The sequence below is a fragment of the Sabethes cyaneus genome, chromosome 1 (assembly GCF_943734655.1).
Source record: "Sabethes cyaneus chromosome 1, idSabCyanKW18_F2, whole genome shotgun sequence".
In the NCBI taxonomy this organism is placed as follows: Eukaryota; Metazoa; Arthropoda; class Insecta; order Diptera; family Culicidae; genus Sabethes; species Sabethes cyaneus.
In genome coordinates, this window is record NC_071353.1 from 40,729,928 (window position 1) to 40,751,198 (window position 21,271).

At 39.2% G+C, this 21,271-nt stretch overlaps 1 long non-coding RNA gene across 1 annotated transcript in view; it reads right to left on the reverse strand.

Moving 5' to 3' along the window:
• Window positions 1-562: 562 nt before the first annotated feature.
• The window catches only part of LOC128733013 (uncharacterized), a 30,820-nt gene continuing 10,111 nt past the window's right edge, over window positions 563-21,271 (reverse strand). Inside the window, exons 2-4 of the long non-coding RNA XR_008411857.1 lie at window positions 17,454-17,670; window positions 17,148-17,318; window positions 563-1,459 (exon numbers count right to left, since the gene is read on the reverse strand). This is a non-coding gene — a long non-coding RNA (uncharacterized LOC128733013). The remainder of the gene's footprint in view (window positions 1,460-17,147; window positions 17,319-17,453; window positions 17,671-21,271) is intronic.

Here is a 21,271-nt window from a genome sequence, read left to right on the forward strand (position 1 = left end):
GGCATACCAGTGATGATATGTAACATTTTTAGTAGTGGCCAAAGCTCTAATTCTCCTATATAACTCAATGAGTTATAACTATCAGAATCTGTTACAAACTTGAAACTTTTGTTTTCACTTCCTGATCAGTTTATTTCCGATTTGTAACACAATGTGTTATAAATATCAGAATGTGTTATAAATTTGATGTTATCTTGTTATGCCCTCCTGATCGGGTATTTCTAAAAATTGACTTTTGCTGTCGCATATTTTACATTTGGGTATGCGCAAGAATGGCCAGAGGTCATTGCGGCCCGTGGACTCATGGAGCGATCTGATTTGGCCCGCACCACGCCTATGCCCGAGCACTACTGCTGTAAGACGTTTCTTCTTACAACAGAACACAGATGCTTTCATTTCCGACATAGTTTTACATAAAATTTATAATTTATAATGCATCCGTTAATCCATGGATTTTATGTTTTTTGAATGCTTTCATATCCAGATCCATTTTCAAAATTAGACGAAGAAATTCCCTGTTGATATTCAGCTCAACTGGCATTTTCCGTGCGGAGTGGTCGCAACTGCGATGAATTCGCTCTTGAACAATCTTTTTGACCTCTGCAGTTCTAACCCTTTATATTCTTCCGGTTTCTGCGGTTTTCAACAGATCCTGTCTCGACGAGTCTTTTTACTGTATAGCATAAAAATTCTCTTTTTATACCAAGATGTCTGAGGTCGCGAAAAATAGTGCCGCATGTAGCACCGTTTCGAAATTTATTTATTATCAACGACCGTAACTGAAACATGGTACGTGACAAACGAACGAGACAAAATAAAAAAAAATGAAACTACGTCAAGTAAGACCCTAGTCATGATGACACACACATGGTCTTAGTCTGATCACAGACAAACAGACGTAACTCTTGCAAGAAAAATCTACAAAAATTATCGAACCTCACATTTAGCCTGAACACTAGCACCATCTATGATCGACATTCCCAAATATCAAATAGCAACAGGAGTATCCCTCGAAGTAGCAAGTATTTTTTATGGGGAATTCCCTTTCTTTCGTCAAAAAGCGCCGCTTTGACCAAAACGGGGACATTTCCAACTAAGCCCAAATTTGAAATGACGGTTTAATCGGTACGAACAATGGAAAATGAGTGTTATGTCGGTTTAGGGTCTAGGGTTTGATTGTATTGATTGTGTGTGCCGTTGCAAGCATAAAATGATTTTGGTTCGAATATATATGTGTCACACTGTAGATAATACATAAAAATAATTTAAAGGTTAAAAAAATTGATTTTGCACTGCTATTATTTTGTACACATGTATGTATGTATTTCAGAAGTGAATATTTTGTGTATAGTAGTAGAATTAAAATTCTTTCTTTTGCTCGTATAAGAGATTCTTCTAAGATGTTCAAAAACAACGCTTTGAAGCACCATAAGCTTTCCGGTATTGTGTGTGCCTGTGCCTGCAACGATATAAATAAAATAAGTTGGTGAATTATGTGAATTATTCCGATAAAAAATCAGAGGGGTGTGTACAAGACCCGACCGCATATATAGGTGACGCAGGACTACATAAGTCTCTTTGTAGTGATAGTAGCATGCATTCATGCTTGTAATCATTCGATTCTTCATGTATACATGCTATATGCAACATATATACATGCTGCATGCGTTGTATGTAACATTTATCAAAGTAGTAACATTGCATACGTTCAATTCTCAAAAGATTGTGCATTTGAAAACAATTTAACAAAATCAAGAACACAAACCTGCTACCTTATTGAAATTAAAGATAGTTTTTATTATCCATGGTTTCCCACGTTGAAAGGATTTTACCAATTCAATCCTATCAAATGAATCAAATCAATCAAATGAAACGGCGTATTCATACAGAGCCGTATTATAACCGAACACTACAGCTGTAGCACATTTTTCCAACACAGATATCAAATTCGCCGAGGTTTAATCGTCACGCAGTAAAGAATTTGCGATCTGTTAGGACAACGGACTTATGTCATTTTTTCTGGCACATTTCCCTAACACAGACATCAGATTGGACTAGGTTTAATCGCATTCGTAAGAAATCTGTTGGCACGAGGGGGTTTGTCACTCTCTCTGGCGTACTTCCCAAGCAAGGACATCAAAATGGTCTAGGTTGAACCGCGGTGTTAAGAAATCTTGTTGAAATGAAGGAACTTGGTCACTTGTTTTGGCTTACTTCCCAAGCACAGATATCAAATTGGTATAGATTTAGATCATCGTAAAGAATCTTCCAACCAATCACGAAGCCAGAATTCTGGTAAAACATAGGTTCATTATTTTCAATTTTTCAATAGTTCAACATCAAGAATCCATGCTTTTCTTCATTTGGGTCAATTCTTAGAAGATTTTCCGATCGATTGGTGTAAGAATATTGAAAATCGATCGGAAAACCGCTGAGCTACTAGCGCTCAAAACCTTTCATTTTTCGTGACGCTCGCATTTTTTGATTTTTTGGAATGACACCCTATCTCAAAACTTGCCGTAAGACGTAGTCCTACATCAAAACATCTTGGTTTGACTCCGTAAGAATGATTAAACTATCCCTTAGTTATATTTAAACTCGATGAATCAGAATTTCATAAAAATTCATCACACCGTCATCGAACATTTGAGTGAGATTAACATTTATCCGTGACATGTATAACATACAAGTAGATTTCAAGAGCGTTCCAAATCTCACAACAAATGTACTTACTATAATGTCTCGAAAGCACTTTCCATCATTAAAAGCCATTATTTTCGCAGCAATTATTTCAACTGTTTTTGAATGACGTTGAAGAGCTTCCATCCTACCCCTTTCCCAGAAACACGCGGGTGGTTGGTAACATATAGTCAACTGTAGCAGCCTGTTTTGAAAAAAAAAATATTTTTCTTCTACAAACGACTAACCCTTCGAAACACTTACCCACCAACCTATTATTAACGATTTCCGGCTGCTTATTAATACCCGTCATATTGGCAATTTTCAATATTAATCTCAGCTACGAAACCTTTTTCCATCACTGATTGTTTCAGACTTATGCAAAAGAAGAAGGAACCAAGTTAATCCCGGCTCTATCTTGCTACGGCTCACTCGGTAGGGTCCCCTTTTTATAATTCCTCGCCGCCTGGTGATTGATTATAACAAAAGGCACAGCCTCTACGGCGCTCGATCAGTTTGTCTTCGCTCCATTTGGAAGCCGTTCTCGGCCCGGAGAGCCGGCCATCCTTTTCAATATAACGATATATTTGCTCAGCTTTGATAATCTTTCTTTTCTTCCTGACACATTTCACTGGTGGCCGGATCTCGGATCCGATTTGTCGAAAGGACAGGCGGTGCTCAAGTTCCGATCTTTCGCCGTCCTAGATGTCCCGAGCACGATGGATCGTTACCGGTGTGTGACGTGTTATCAGCCGTTCGTCCCAAAACAGGCATCACGCCACGGACCAGTACCGTCGTCGTCTCCATCGTCATCATCATCGTCAGCGTAATGTTTGCACAGTTGCTCTCGATTTCCATTATCAAATGGTCTGCAAGTCCAAGATGCTGCTGCTAGTCGTGACAAAGACGCTTCAAAACCACCTACACACTGCCGTTCTTCATTCCGGACACGAGGACAATCTGTCTTCATACGCGGCGAACTAAAGAAGGACCACTAGGCTGCGAAGGCCTACGGTTAGTGCGGATAAAGCTACCGCAACCGTAGTTTAGAGTGAATTATGCATTCTCCAAGGAGCTACGAATCATAAACCAAAGAGGTATGGTTGAATATACCTGATCAAACCATGAATGACAATCGGACTCTAAACCCTTTTCTGAAACTCACAAACTATTTGATAACAAATTTAACAAAAACTTATCGGCTGTAACTTGTTCAAGGTTGCACCATTCCCCGGTACACATATAAAGAGAAATTGATTTCATATTAAAAAGCAGCATTTTCTCGTTTATAGTTTGTTTGCCTACTGCTTCCGAATGATGCGTCAACTATCGCCCGAACGGGCTGGCATTATTGTGTGAGATGGAGAATTTCTGTTTATTTATTAAATTTCATGCTGCTTCACAATTAAATGCCCAACTATATCGAGACACCTTTCCGGGACGAACAAACGAGATGTTTATTTATGTTTAGTGCCTGTAAGTTGTAGATATCTGTTCAGTTAAACGTTTTGGAATCGAAAGGAAGGACGGCAAGAATACGCTGCTGGGTAAAAAGGTCAACTCATCTTCCGGTTAGATACGATTGCCCTAAACAGCATCCCTTCAGCAGCCGAAATGGAGCCGAACATGACAAAGCTCCGACGAAGTGCCGTTGTCATTTTATCGAAGAATACAGGATAGAAGTTGGAAATTGATTGATTTTTGCAGGAAAAATGACCACATTGTGAAAACGGACACTATTGGCCAATAGTTTATTAGATATTACCTAAACGTACAATAAAATGTTTCAGCCAAGATTTCTCTGCCAAATACTATCGAAAGCCTTCAATTCTTTAGGCGTGTTTTAATTTCTAATAACAATCAGATACATTCGTATTGTTTTCCTTGCACTTCCGCCCGAAAACAGCCCGCACATCACAACAATATTTTTCGTATATAATTGCACCTAGCCTATAAGACCTAATGCATCTATTCCGTCACTTCGAAGGTGACACAACAGTTCTCAAAGAATGGATAGGCAAAATAAAGCATCCCATTGTCCGGCGGGTTTGAGACCCGCAACATCAAGGCCCACAGTCATATCACATCCACCTAGCATTTCTTCCGTCTGGAAGTTTTTTTTTTCGCTTTGCTTTTCGCTTTCTGTGAAATGTTTATTATACGTACCGTCATTCTTCCTTAGTCACTGACGACGAAGCCGACGGAGCAAAAATACCGAGACAAATTCTTTTATTTATAAAAGTACCATAAATTATTCATACAAGCAACACGGGAGAAGTGGGCTAAAATACACACTTGGATTTGCGTTTCCTCTAGGAACTTGACACGTGCATTTTGTACCGTTTCCCCGCCGAGAACAGCTAGCACCTTTCATTCAGATGCTCCAATTCGACGGATAGGTGTGTTTGCAGTCGTACACTACCTAGTCCTTATCGTTTTCGGCTTTCGCTTCGAGCCGAGAAACCGTCGACAAACCTATGTTTTGTTGTTCTTACTGGCACTGGCAGTTGCGTACCCCGGACGTAAGATTCTTCTATTCAAAAGTATTTTATCCTAGGATAACACGCGTGGTTTATTGACTTTACTGTGTGTTTTGTTGTTGTTGATGCTTTTGTTTTGTTATTGAATGTTTCCATTTGTAGTGACATTTACTTCCTCCATCTGCATTAGAGTGGCTTGAGCAGTTGCGGGGGATGGTAGCTGCTTTTTTAAGAGTATTCTAAAACAGTGTGAAATGTCAGGCATATCTGATACTGATTTCTGATACGGCTTCAATTCCTAAAATGGCAATCAAAATTGGTTTTTACTTGGTTAGCACAGGGTTATAGGTAAAGAACTATTGCATTGACAACTGGCAACAAGAAACTTTCGCTTTAGTTATTAACATTCTGTTCTACTTATCTGTCCAAGAAAAAATCTGATGTAATTCACTTGGTGGTGACATACTTGTTATTTAAGATAGAAATCGACACGTATTCGGAACAGAATTCAATTGTTAATTACCGCTTAGTTAGTTAACTAATAAATATTAAGAATAGTAATACCTGTCATTTGGTATTTAAATAGTGTAAATCGGTTTAGTCGTTCAAAAGCTATGATCTAAAAAAAAAGTTTGGCAAAACGACAATGTGTCAGAAGGAGGCACCCCAAGCGTCGAATGAAAAAATGCGAGTCTAAAATTTTCTGAAAATGAATAAGCATACAAAATTTGAACAAAATTGGCTCACTTTTAAATGTTGATACAGTACCACCCCGCTAATCCGACAAATTCATGGCCGGATTGACGAATTTTGACTCGATATTCCGGCAGTCAAACTAACGCCAGTGGGGCTTCGAAATATTGTGTTGTTTATATCCAGACGTAAACAACTCCGGAAATTTCCGACAAAAATTGTCGTAAGTATGTACGCAATAAGTTCGTGTTGTACTAAGAAATGCTCAATTCATTCTATAAAATATTTTTAAATTCTTATTTAGCTTAAAAATAAGCACAAGAACGTTAATCTATTGAGAAGAGTGATGAAAAATGGAGCTCTTAACAAAATTTAACGCAGTTATAAGAAGCACCATTTACCAATTCCATTTAATTGGGATGAGTGGCAGTGTTCGGCTGAAAAAAGCTCTGAGAAAAAAATAACCATAGCACGAAGATAAAAATTATGGTAACAGTAGGATACAAAATCCGGAGTGATTCGCAATTGGGGCGCAACTAGCAAATTGTAAACAAAACGTCTTATTACACCATCAGCCTTAAAAAGACTGATAATATCCATAGCAAGAATCCTTTCTTCTGTTTTAATCATTAGAATTATTTAAAACAAGGTTTTAGTGATAGGCGATACAAGTGTTTAATCAAAACAAAAGTCAATTTGCAGTTTAGCCCCTTTCATTGTTATGAAGTAACAGGCTTATTTTCCAATCGTTTTGTAAACAGGCGATAGTAAAGAGCGAAACTGCGTTATTTTCAAAACACAGGCGCATCGTAAACAGGCGAAACTAAATAAAAAAATCCAAACAAGGCGAAACAGAGCTGGGCGAATCTCATTGTCAAAATGCTTTGAGGCTCATTCCAAGGGGTTAAACTTTATAAACTTAGATTTTGAGCTTAAAAGCACAAATTTTATGCAGTATTGTTGTGAAATTATAAGACTGATTTATTCTACACCAATTTATGTCTTTAAACTCGATTTTTGTAACTTTTATTTAAATTATGACTTGGAAATGTACTTGCAAATTATCACAGTGATATTCCTCTTTGTTTACACTTTGCTAGTTGCGCCCTGATCGCGAATCACTCCAGATATACAATAAAAACAATAAAACTTATCGTCAGAAACGATAACCAAACCATCAAACTTATTGTAGTCCACCATAACTTTCACGGTCTTGAGTAGGAACGGAAAACATATCGATACTTATCTATAATATCGATATATCCGAGCTATCGAAAATATCGATAAAATTTTCGAATTAACGATGATTATCGATATTTTTAAACTCTTGGTTATATGACATACCCCCCTATTGAACACCCGCATTCACTTCTTCACCATGCGATTCATCCTTAAGGCCGTCATTCGTGTACAAACTTAGAAAATTTTGTCTAAGAATGTCGATGAATTTAGGCTTTGTCAACATGTTCGACATGACTGACGGAAACCGAACAAAAATTCGGCAGAAAAATCTGAACAAAACCGCGTAAGGCAAACTTTCTGCTAGAAACGGTTGTTGCCTTGATGCTTGACTTCACGGGTAACAGCGGGAAGATATCTGACAGAAAGTCTGGAAGCAAAAAGTTTTCGCTGCTAGACATTTGGGAGGATTTCGCATAAGCGGGGTTCAGCGCTCAACTCGAATAACCTGATCAATCAAGCTCAACATGTTCATGTTGGTTACTGTCACACACATAGAGTATAAGGAACGCTGCCAGTGCCTTGGTTGACCTCGCCTGTCAATATACTGTTTGTTTTGAAAATTATCAATACCTAACGATAATATCGATAAAATGACGGAAAATATCGATTGCTATCGATAACCATTTTCGGCGATAATTGCCATCCCTAGTCTTGAAAGATTCTCCCATAAAAATGATGGGTTGTTAAGTATGTTAACAACCAAAAAAATCTATTTTTTCGCGAACAAAAATTTTCATCGATTGTGAAAGTTATCGTCCTTTTATGATAATTTTTTTAAGCGAAATATATAAAATATTATTAAAAAACGCTGTAATTTTGTGATGAAATATGGTCAATTCTATTGTATAAAATTAAAAACAATAACATGAAAAATATTGAATTTAAGACACTTTTACAATAAATTTACCATAAGTTTCAATATCTACAACAAAAACTGTTGTAGATGCATTGTTTGCATTGCATGCATTGTACAAAATATAATGTAATTTTTTTTACGGGCACTGTACTATAAAATTTATTGTAATTTTTTTTTCGGGCTAAGCACAATCCATTTTAATTTGGAATTTGCCAGATTAGCGATATCCAGACTATCGAGTCGTCGGATTATTGGGTGTTGGATTTGCGGCGTGATACTGTAGATCAGTTTTTCATGAAACTGCTGAATTTACAAGAATACCCGAATAAAAATTTACATTCAATTGTGTAGTAGAAACAATGCGTCTACAACAGATCCCTGTCACGATAGCTTTATACGAGACAACGCATGTATTTAATGCTGCGCAATATGACGAATGCAGCGTGTTGTTTCCCATCTTTCGTTTATGGTAAAAAATAAGACTATCAAAAGTCAGAATTTTTCCTTTTTTATGTTGCCGATAACAGAAAAAACAAACATGTATCATTATCTACATCCCAAATGCAACAAATTTTCTGAAAGATAAAACCGTATGATTGTGTAATTCTTACAGCTGCTGTCAAATTTGACGTTAAATCGAGCCAGCAAGCCTGGCTCAAACGGCTTCAAGAAAAATGTATGAGAATGACGTTCGTGCCAGGGATGTGGTCTGCAACAGTTGTAAGCATTGAATCTTATGGTAAATTTATTGTAAAAGGGTCTCAAATTCAATTTTCTTCATATTTTTGTTTCTTATTTTAAGCAATAGTCTTTTAAGCAATAGAATTGGCCATATTTCATCACAAATTTACTCCCTTTTTAATTATATTTTGTTTTTTTTTTTCGCTTAAAAAATTACCATAAAAGGAAGATAACTTTCACTATAAATGAACATTTTTGTTGCTGAATTTACAAGAGTACCCGAATAAAAATTTACATTCAATTGTGTAGTAGAAACAATGCGTCTACAACAGTTTATATTGTGAGCATTGAATCTTATGGTAAATTTATTGTAAAAGGGTCTCAAATTCAAATTTTTTCATATTTTAGTTTCTTATTTTAAGCAATAGTCTTTTAAGCAATAGAATTGGCAATAATTCATCACAAATTTACTCCCTTTTTAATTATATTTTGTTTTTTTTTTCGCTTAAAAAATTACCATAAAAGGAAGATAACTTTCACTATAAATGAACATTTTTGTTCGCGAAGAAATAGGTTTTTTTTAATGCTAAGATACTTAACAACCCGTCATTTTTATGGTACAACCTCTCAAAACCATGAAAGTTTTAGTGGATTATAATAAGTTTGAAGGCTTAGTTATCCTTTCTGACGATAAGTTTTATTGTTTTTACTGCGTTTTGTATCCTACTGTTACAATAGTTTTTATCATCGTGCTACGGTTATTTTTTCTGAGTAATTCTTGTTGAAATGGGCCGACTACTGACAAATATTTTGTTGAAATGGGTCGACTACTGTCTTACAATATAGAAACTTGATTGTTCGAAACTGGTTAAAAAATCTAAACTCTAAACAGTAGACCCGTTCGCCAAGTGTCCGAACAGTTATCAAAAAAGTTGTGTTTTAGTAAACTTTGACAACTATGTCATTTGATAACAGTCACAAATAACAGATGACATGGTTCTGTAAAAGAGACACATAGGGCTTTCAAAAGGAGCAAAAAAAAATTAACGGCCATCTTGCATTTGGCCGCTATATTAGATTTTATCAGAAAATCAGTCAGTCACTTTTGATCTAAAATGGTGTGTCAGACCCTTTTCGGCATTTCTTGATGCTTAGCTACCTCTACCAAGTGTTCTTTGGTAGGTGCAATGTATACGTACAAAAAAAACACGGATGCCGTGATGCCATGCCAGTTGCCGCATTCAGTTAGGTCTCCTTTTTTGGGATTTTGATCAATATGCCCTGCATCCAGTCCACCGGAAAACTTGCGGTTTCCCATATATTGCTGAAAAGCTGATGCATCATCTGGGCTGACAAAGATAGGTCAGCTTTGAGCATCTCGGTTGAAATACAGTCTATCCCTGGCGCTCTATTAGATTTCATACTCTTGATGGCTTGATAGCAGGTGGAGCGAGATCTGGCGGAGAGTACTCGGTGTCCGAGGAATTGGAGAGCGGTAGCCCTCAACCGAGTTACATGGAGAAATTTTGTTCAACAGGCTTTGTCTTAGGACGGCAAGCCACCTAAGTAAGTAGGTAAGTAAGTAAGCATTCTTGATGGCTACTGCAATTTCATCTAGCGATGGCGCCTCCGAGTTGACGCGATTAATTGGACGAACAGTTGGCGTCATATGCTGCTGGTTTTGTTAATCTCAGACATTTGAAACTCGGAAGAGTTGCTCAAAATGTTCAGTCCATCGCTTAAGCTGTTCTGTACGGTCAGTCAGTAGCTGACCAACTCGATCCTTTAGCTGTATCTTTGTATTCTTCCTGGCACTAAGTCGAAATATCGTACAATCAACGCGTATCACCATTGGTTCGGCTAGGGAGTTAGTCCAGGCACTCTTGTCCCGCCTACAAACTCGTTTAATAGCCTTTTCCAGTTCGGCGTAACATTGACGGGCAGCTGTCTTAGCCAAACTGATTAGTGCTCGCTCAATGCCGGCTTTCGCCTCTCTGTACTTGTCGGTCTTCCTCCAAGTTTCATCCGAAATCCACTCTCTTCGCCCACAGCGCGCTTTGCCGAAGGTTTCGTCACTGGTCACGTGATGAAGGCGTTCTTGATGCCGGTCCATTGCTCTTCGACGGTTCCACCAGGTGGCAACTCCGAGGCTCGGGATTCAAGTTGTTCGACAAAGGCCCTTTTCACCTCAGGATTCTTCAATCGATAGACGTCGTAACGGCACCCTACTTTCTCCTCCCGTCGTAAGACGTTGGTTTTCTGTTCGGCCGTCGCGAGAAACCCACGTGATTTTATGTGCTGGTCTATGGGGAAAGAGCAATCCACCAATGGCCATGTTGTTATTATCACAAAATTCTGTAAACAGTTCCCGTTTTCGCTCATCTCTCGTAGGCCATGGTGTCCCATGACGCGTTCAAGGTTCGCGTTGTTTAAACCATTGTTCGCGTTGGAGTCGCTCAAGAGGATTTGGATGTCCCTTTTCGGAAATCTCTCCCCCACGCTGTTCAACTGGCTGTGGAAACACTATTTCATCTTTAGCATCGGCACCATCTGTCGGCGCATAGCACTAGTTTGCTGCAAGGGGTCTAACCCGTGTTCTGAATCTGGCAACGATTATTCTTTCGTTTCGTTCCAACTCCTTTTTCTCGGGTAGCAAGCCAGAGTAGAGGAAGACAAGATTTGCCCGGATGATGTCTTGTGTTCGGCAGTACCCGACCAGCGGACCTCGCTCACCCCACGATTTCAAGCTTCTGGCGGCCAGCTTCCCTTGCAAGTTGTTCCAGTTTACCCTACTGGGCAAGGGTCAGTATATTCCATGTACCGATTCATGTTCGTCTTTTCATGTTAAAGGCCGATGCGTGTAATCCACATTGACTGCTTCTTTCACTTTCGGTAAGTTTGTTGTTTTCGGGTACAGTAGGTTGTTAGCATAAAGTCCCTATCCCGCTGACGGGGCTGCCACCTGGTGGGTGGGGACTTTGCAGGCAGGATTTTTTTTATGACGGTTTGAGACCCCTCACCGTCTCATACAAATAAAACAGAAATTTTTGTGTAACTCAAAAACTAATCGAACTCGAGAAATTTTAGACTCTTAAAACATTTTTCAATAACAAGACCACCAGAAACTATCAATAGTAACATTAGATGATTCAGGGCAAGACGGACACAGGCCGCGCGTTGTGCCGGCGATCTGCCGTCGGAAGCGCCAGCCACTGCGGGGGGGGGAGGCTTTCCAAAACTTGAGCCTTCTTTATCGACAGACTTCACAGCCGGCTATTAGAGTATAGGACAGTTACGGGGCTAGTGCAACAATCCTACTGGCTCTATCTATATTCAGAGAACAAGCAAATGTATAATTAGCAACGTGTCAGAAGCGGAAGCTGACTGGGAGGGAAACAACAGGGGGAGCAAGGAATGTGAATGTGAATGTATATTCTGCCATAACGGCCTGGGCGGTTCTTCATCAAAGTTTTCACACATTTTCTTTGACATAAAAGTATCAGTGCAGAGGAGCAAAAGAATTGAGGGCTGTCTCTTACAAGGGAGGAGTAAGGTTTAAATTGTGAAAGACTATGCTTCTATTACATTTGGACCGATCGCAGCTGTACAGGTGGCTGGACAACAAGAGTGGGTTTCTTAAATGGGGGATTTGGATGGTCATTGACAAGGGGGAGGATCGAAAACATAAAAAAGGCTTAGTCTCGCTTTAAAGGGATTTTCGAAAAGAAGACTAGTTTGCAAGTGGCTGGCCAACAACAGGGAGAGGGCCCTCTGACAAAGGGAGTAGACAAATTCAAATGAAGAAAAAGGGTTTTGTTTCTTGTATTATGAGCACTTTCGTTACAGTAACAGTTGCTGAGAACCAAAGGGGCCCGGAGTAAGATCGGGCAAACAGCTTGTAGTTGATAATTTTTGAGTAAAACTTTCAACTATTGATTAGACCTGATCCATATGATTAACTTTATCGAAGGTATTGGTACGAGAAATCCCAACTTTTATAGACAGAAAACAAGAAAACCGAGATTCATTTCCGTATAATTCCGTGTCGATGAGCAGTGCTTAGCCTACAATAAACAGAAACATTATTGCTACGTTTTCAATTCATGTATATGATCAGACCAAATATTTTAAAGGGTCGTTGTAAACGTAGAATTTGTGATCATATTAAGGCACAAGTTTTCGAACTCCAAGATCCAGTCAGACGTTTCGGCACCGCCAGAAGCATCGTTTGCATCTTGTTCTAGCCTGAACATTCATTTAGAGAGTTTTCACGGTAAATCTGCAACACACTCAAATAGGTCTAACTTTTGAATCACTGGGTAAAATTAATTGAAATTTTGCATGAAGATAGTTCAAAGTGCATTGTTTACACTATGTGAGCTTATACATCAGGTGCGCAAAGATCTGGAAAATGGCGCCGAAAAAACAATCGTGCCATCGGTAAAAAGTTGGGAATCCCGATTTCTACGGTTTCTCGTGTCATAAAACGATTTGAAGAACATTCGACTGTCGATCGTAAATCAAGATGCGGAGAAAAAAGTCGCTTGTACCTACATAGTTTTAAGGATAACAAGCGCGTAGCTGTGGCCTTCTACCAGACACCAAACTCATCCGGTCGAGATGTGGTAAAAAAAATTGAATCTGAGCTAAGGTTTTGTGCAGAAGGCTAAAACTCGAACTGGATTCAGCACATAAGGTAATGATGGCCTCGAACCGTGACGAAAATTTGAAAACAGCCGCGAAACGCCAAGCCCGAAAGTTATATGTATATTCGAAACTTGAAAAAACCAACCCTACAGTATTGCGACATTTGCCACTATTTAGACTACCCGATTTGCACGATTATCACAGTCGAATCTCGCACACGTTTTCCTCAAGGAAAATGAAATGAAAAAGAAGGTCAAGAAAGAAAAAGAAGTCTAACTTATAAGTTGACTAGCTGACCCGACAAACTTCGTATTGCCACAAATTAACCTGTGTTGTACATAAATCATGAATCTCGGATGATCTTTGTCACTATCTCGAGTTTTGCAAGCCCCCCAGTGGGCGGCGCTTCCGACGGCGGGTCACCGGCAACACTCGCGACCGGCTCGTCCTGAATGATCTAGTGTTACTATAGATAGTTTTTGTGGTCTTGTTATTGATTAATGTTTTATGGAAGAGTCTCGAATTTCTCGAGTTGGATTAGTTTTTGAGTTTCGCAAAAATTTCTGTTTTATTTGTATGAGAGTCCATATCCCCCTACCACAGGGGTGAGAGGTCTCTAACTATCATAAAATAAATTCAAGACTCAAAAATCTCCTACATGCTAAATTTGGTTCCATTTGCTTGATTACTACTCAAATTATAAGGAAATTTGTATTTCATTTGTATGGGAGCCCACCCTCTTAAAAGGGAAAGGGGTCGTAATACACCACAGAAAAAAAATTCTGCCATCTAAAACTCTCACATGCCAAATTTGGTTCCATTTGCTTGATTAGTTCTAAAGTTATGAGCAAATTTGTATTTCGTTTGAATGGGAGCCCCCCCCCCTCCTAAAAAGGTAAGAAGTCCTAATTCATAATGGGAAAAATGGTTGCCTCCAAAAACACCCACATGCCAAATATGGTTCCATTTGCTTGATTAGTTCTCGAATTATGAGGAAATTTGTATTTCATTTGTGTAGAAGCCCCCCCTCTTGAAGTGTGGAAGGATCCTAATTCACCGTAGAAAATATTTTTGCCTCCAAAAACCTCCACATGCCGAATTTGGTTCTATTTGCTTGATTAGTTCTCAAGTTATGGGGAAATTTTTATTTCATTTGTATTGGAGCCCCCCCCTCCTAATGTGGGAAGAGGTCCTAATTCATCACAGAAAAAATTCTTGCCTCCAAAAACACCTACACGCCAAATTTGGTTCCATTTGCTGGATTAGTTCTCGAGTTATGAGGAAATTTGTATTTCGTTTGTATAGGACCCCCCCTCCTAAAGTGGGGGTTGTCTCCAAAAACACACATATGCCAAATTTGGTTCAATTCGCTTGATTAGTTCTCGAGTTATGAGGAAATTTGTATTTCATTTGTACAGGAGCCCCTCCTCTTAAAGTGGGGAGGGATCCTAATTCACCATAGAAAATTTTCTTGCTCTCGAAAACCTTCACATGCCAAATTTGGTTGCATTTGCTTGATTAGTTCTCGAGTTATGACGAAATTTGTATGGAAGCCCCCCCTCTTAAAGGGGAGAGGAGTTATAATTCCTCTTATAAAGAGGGGAGGGGTCTCAATTCACCATAGAATAAATTCTTGTCACCAAAAAAAAACACCCACATGCCAAATGTTGTTCTATTTGCTTGATTAGTTCTCGAGTTAGGAGGAAATTTGTATTTCATTTGTACAGGAGCCCCCCCTCTTAGAGTGGGGAGGGGTCCTAATTCACCGTAGAAAATTTTCCTGCCCTCGAAAACCTTCACATGCCAAATTTGGTTCCATTTGCTTGATTAGTTCTCGAGTTATGAGGAAATTTGTATGGAAGCCCCCCCTCTTAAAGGGGAGAGGAGTTACAATTCCCCTTATAAAGAGGGAGGGGTCTCAATTTACCATAGAATAAATTCTTGTCACCGAAAACACCCACATGCCAAATTTGGTTCTATTTGCTTGATTAGTTCTCGAGTTATGAGGAAATTTGTATTTCATTTGTATAGGAGCCCCCCCTCCTAAAGTGGGGAGAGGTTCTTATTCATCATAGAAAAAATTCTTGCCTCCAAAAACACCTACATGCCAAATTTGGTTCCATTTGCTGGATTAGCTCTCGAGTTATAAGGAAATTTGTATTTCGTTTGTACAGGAGCCCCCCCTCTTAAAGTGAGGAGGGGTCCTAATTCAACATAGAAAATTTTCTTGCCCTCGAAAACTTTCACATGCCAAATTTGGTTCCATTTGCTTGATTAGTTCTCGAGTTATGAGGAAATTTGTATGGAAACCCCCCCTCTTAAAGGGGAGAGGAGTTATAATTCCCCTTATAAAGAGGGGAGGGGTCTCAAATTACCCTAGAATAAATTCTTGTCACCGAAAACACCCACATGCCAAATTTGGTTCTATTTGCTTGATTAGTTCTCGAGTTATGCAGAAATTTGTGTTTCATTTGTATGGGAGCCCCCCCTCTTAGAGTGGGGAGGGGTCTCTAACCATCACTAAAACCTTTCCTGGCCCCAAAAACCTCTACATGCAAATTTTCACGCCGATTGGTTCAGTAGTTTTTGATTCTATAAGGAACACAGGACAGACAGACAGACAGACAGACAGACAGACAGAAATCCTTCTTTATAGGTATAGATTAACTAAAAGCCACTCTAGTGTCAGATTAACAGTGCAAAATGCGGTATGTTGCATTAAATGATTATCACAGTAGTTTAGATAGTCATAAAAGGGGCAATATTATGGACGACAAGACCTACGTAAAAGTGGACTTTGGTCAGATTCCGGGGAACCAGTATTTCATAAATAAGTTTAGAATAAGCAAAAGATAAGTTTGATGTTCCAGAGAACCTCTGAAAACAAATGATGTTGAAATTTGCCAAGAAATTACGGAATTGGTAAGTAGTTTGTTCATGTGATAAGCGGTGTACACCTTTCGTGCACATGAATGGGCAAGCGTATTTGAAAGAGTGTTACCAAAAGCGACTTCTTCCTCTTCTGAAGTCTCACAACTGTCCTACGATCTTCTAACCGAATTGAGATTTATGCAAAGGACGTGCTAGAGTGGTATAGTGGGATTTCGAATTTGACGTGGTTCGCTATGGCATACCTCGATTTTGGCAACAAAAGTGTCCAAAAGTAACAGCAAAAGTAAATATTTTGTGTTGCCAAAAACGAATACTTTTGTTGCCAAATTCGAACCATGTCAAAATCCCTCTGTATACTTGGTCGGTGTTAAGTCAGACCGAACCAAACGAAAATCTGATTTCGAGACAAACGAAGTCAAAGTTTACTACTGCTGTGTAGTTTAAAGCTATCAATCGTTCGAAATCATTTCACATCTTTGGCTGTTTGTAACATTTATGTAATCTGATTATAGTAAAATATAGCTTAGGAAATTCTTAATCGTTTGTTGTCATTAACTTATTTTTTTAAATTTTGCGACTTTGTTCGATCTAATTTAACAACGACCACTTATTATTCTCTCTTTCAGCAGTCGAAGGAAATCCATTCGAATCTCGCTACAAATGTCCTATCGTTATGAAACAACCAGCTACAGCTGGTCCTGCTGGCCATCACCGGTAACATCCTCATTTCGCCATCTGGCCTCGCTGCACCCTGTTCCACAAAGCACGAAGTAATAATATACACGCGGCATTGAAGCGCCAACAAGACCAACCGTACACGGACAGATGAGCCCATCCCTGCCTGCTTAATAAACGAAACCCTACACCATCCACCAGGGAGTTCGCATACCTGCCCGGCCCCGCCACTGCGCCGCGCCCGGCACCCGTAGACCTTACTTAGGGTTCACCATCTACTGTACAGACATTTCAATACTCACCACAGCAGCGACAACGAGATGCGGGACCGTGTGCCGTGTTTGTGTATGTAGCCATAGCCAGCCAGCTTAGCTAGCAGTACATCCCTCCGAAAGTCGTTCTGCTGCTGCCGCTTCTACTGAACTGATAGGCAATGATGATGGTGATGATGATGTTGGTTGTTGTTGGTTGTGCTGTTGGCAATGATAATAACAATAACGACAATAATAAGGGAAGAAAATACACATCTGCAGCAACTAAGCCACCGCTAACAGCAACAACAACAGCAACAACAACACTAGCAAACTACGCTCATTTTCGGTACTCACCCGAGATGAACAGCGAACAGCGAAAGAATAAGGCGGAGCTAAACAAACAAACATGGCCGTTTTTATTTCTGCCTGTCGGGCAGCCTGTCGACGACGACGACGACGACAACGCAACGGTGTGGTGCAGTGCAGCGTGCCGTACCACATCCGGCTGCTGCGGATCCGATGATGGTGGTGCTGATTACGAGACGGTGTTTTGTTCGCTGTAAGAAAGACGCTGCAAGTTGTGAATGAGAAGGATTTATTTTTCTCTTTTTGATAATCGAATGAGTTAAGGTACATCAGAATGGTTGAAGAAAGAAAGAAAAAACTGAAAAAAGATTGACAGAAATATGTAAAGCATCCAAGATAATGTAAAACATAAAACTAATTTTAATTACCTTAAAGATTACGAATCAAAAAATCATCAATTACAACTAACTAGAAAAAAAACAGAGGGATTGTGTACAAGACACGGTGACGCATAGGTGACGCAGGACTACGCAAGTCTCTTTGTAATGATAGTAGCATGTATCCACGCATGTAATAATATGATTCTTCATATACATCATGCTACATTCAGCATTTGTTGAGACCAACTGCAGGTTTAGAAAATTCGATTATTTTCAAATGAATGTTAATATTGCTAATTGCAAGGAAAATTGTACCATCCAAAATGCGCAATCGCTCATAAAAGTGCTATTTTACATTAAATCGTTTCAGTATCTTCGGCGCACTTTTTCGTTACATTCCAAGCAATAAGTGCGCCGAAGAGACTGAAACGGTTTAAGCTAAAATAGCACTTTTATGCGCGATTGCGCACTTATTGGACAATAACTTTTCTTGCAATTAGCAATAGCGTCTCAAATCTTACTTTAACATCAAACACTATTTACATATATATGTATTTTGATAACATCCAAAAATTGTTATATTAAAATGCCTTGACTATGCTGCAGGTTGAGAAATTCAAATTTTTGCAAGTTGATAATTTTTTTACATGTTTTCAAGAAGACAATCTTGTACCTCACTGCCTTATACCGAGTTGACGGTCAAATAAACATTGCCATCACTACGGATCCCTTCTGCCTTGTTTTATCCATCATTTTCGATAGAAATTAATCTAAATGTAATGCTTGACTATGTAACTATGTAAATAATTGTAGGCAACCAACTGACGCAAAACAGCAAATGAAACGTTCAAAACTATTCTCGGATAAAAGAGTCGCTGATTTTCCTCGCATGGAGAATTGCTGCGTCACGTCACATGCACAAATATCCCTGTAGCCCTGTTTCCGAGCAAATTCTTACAATATATGGATGCAATCTTGCAAAAGGAAAGGGTGGTCGCTCACTTTTTATAAAGTTTCACTTTCAGGACATCAAGTTGGACTAGAATTAATGTTTAAACGTGATGTCGGTTGAATGAAAGGGGTGGTTTTACACTTACACAAAATTGTTTACGTTCAGGACATCAAATTGAACTAACAAGGAAACATCACTATGGGTCACAGGCTTAGAGCTTAACCATATACACCATAGTGTAGTTCTGTCGATCCATAACATCACTGCACTGCTCGTATAGGTGTAGCCTATGGAACTTTTTTGAGAAAACTTAACTTGAAATTTGTATGGGAAAATGACTCAATGGAGGCGCATGGTACATGAATATCCTACATACACCCTCAAGTAACAGAACAAAAAAAAATTATATTGATTGAAAAAGGATGATTTTATTATGCAACAAGCGTTTCTAAAATCACTTTTTGACTACCTGGAAGTGTTATTAAACTTTTCTCCTCGTTACGCTACACTTTCCATGTTATTTTATACCGCACTTTCCGCTAAACGGGACTCCGCAGTTTGAAAGTGAGACTGCACAGAACTGTGACCAAATTGCGACATACTGAAGTCACTGTCGTAAGAAAGATACAGAGCAACAACAGCATTTGGTGTTAGGGCAAATAATCCAGATTTGGCTGGCAGGCACAATATCAATTTAAATAATCTCTGATTCTGAAGCATTAGTTGTATTTGTAATAATTCGGAGTTTATTGCCACAATGTAAACAAGGAAGCTCACATTTTACAACACCATTCTATCCCGATGTTCGAGCACATCATTGAAGCAATAATGTAGCTCACAATGACGACGTCTCGAAAAGCAAAAAAATCGTACAAGATTCTTTTTCCTCAACCACGACGAATCTCCTTTCATTTACTACCTTTTCAACTATCATCTAGGGTCCAGGCGGCGAACTGATTAAAAGAGAGTCCTGTCTCAAGGACTTGGGAGCTCTCCTTGACTCACAGCTCATTTACAAGCAGCACATCAGCTACATCGTTGCTAAAGCATCCCGCAGTCTTGGCCTAATCATGAGAATTGCGAAAAGCTTCAACAATATGCATTGCTTGAAGAATTCGTACTCCGCGCTTGTCCATTGGACGCTGGAATATAGCTCGGCGATACGAAGTTTGCCTGATGCTAATTGGACTGGACACCCTAGTAACCAGGAGAAATCTGTGCCGAGCAATCCTTGTAGCTGATATCCTGATGGCGAGGGCCGATTGCCCATGGCTTTTCAACCATATTAGTCTACGAGCTTAACCACGATCTCTTCGTAGCAGAATGTCTATCTAATCTATTCCTCTAAGTACCGTTACGAAAGAAAAATTATACAGCAAATGGGGTCATCGTCGGGCTACAACGAGTTTTCAGCCAAGTGTCAGCTGGGTTCGACTTTTACCTAACTCGTAGAACTATTCGTGGGAACACCGAAAACCGTTCATAGCAATGGGCTTATCTTGACAAATAATTAATGAAACACAAACGAACTTTGTTTCTTGCTGTTTTATGCAACATGATACGAAACAAAGAAAAAATGAAGAAGAAAGCTTTATTCGGTTATCTAGCAGCAAACGTATCGTAAACATTGTTGAAAGTTTGCCAACAGAGAAGTTTGCCCCAATTATGCCACAGTATCTACTTAAATAGATAGAAAATTCCATCCTGCATCGTAAACGAATAACTTGTAACGCAATTGACAAATTATTAGTAAAAGACAAGTTTAATAACACTTCCAGGTGGACAAAAAAGTGATTTTAGAAACGCTATACAACAAGCGAAAATCATCCTTTTTCAATCAATATAATTTTCTTTTTGTTCTGTTACTTGAGGGTGTATGTAGGATATTCATGTACCATGCGCCTCCATTGAGTCATTTTCCCATACAAATTTCAAGTTAAGTTTTCTCAAAAAAGTTCCATATGCTACACCTATACGAGCAGTGCAGTGATGTTCTGGATCGACAGGACTACACTATGGTGTATATGGTTAAGCTCTAAGCCTGTGACCAATAGTGATGTTTGCTTGTAAGTTGAATGTTTAAACGATAACGCCGGTCGAAGAAGAGGGTTGGTTCGGCATTCTGGCGTGCTTCCCAAGCTCAGATATCAAATTGGACTAGGTTTAATCGCGTTTGAAAGAAATTTTGTTGGGACGAGCGGACTTTGTCACTCTTTCTGGCGTACTTCCCAAATTGGTCTAGGTTCAAACGCCGCAAAGAATCTTCGGCCTATTGGGGCGGGGAGATTTTATCACTTTGTTTCTGAAAATATGTTAAAACTATGATGGCAACCAATCACGAAGCGAGGATTGCCAGTTGGACAATGCTTCATTAGTTTCAATTTTTCAATAGTGCGAACTTTGAATTCAATAGGTTTCTATACTGGGGTTGACGCGTAGAAGATTTTCCGAGCGATTGGAGCAAAATTATTTAAAATCGATCGGGAAACCGCAAAGCTATTAGCGCTCAAAACCTTTTATTTTTCGTGACGCTC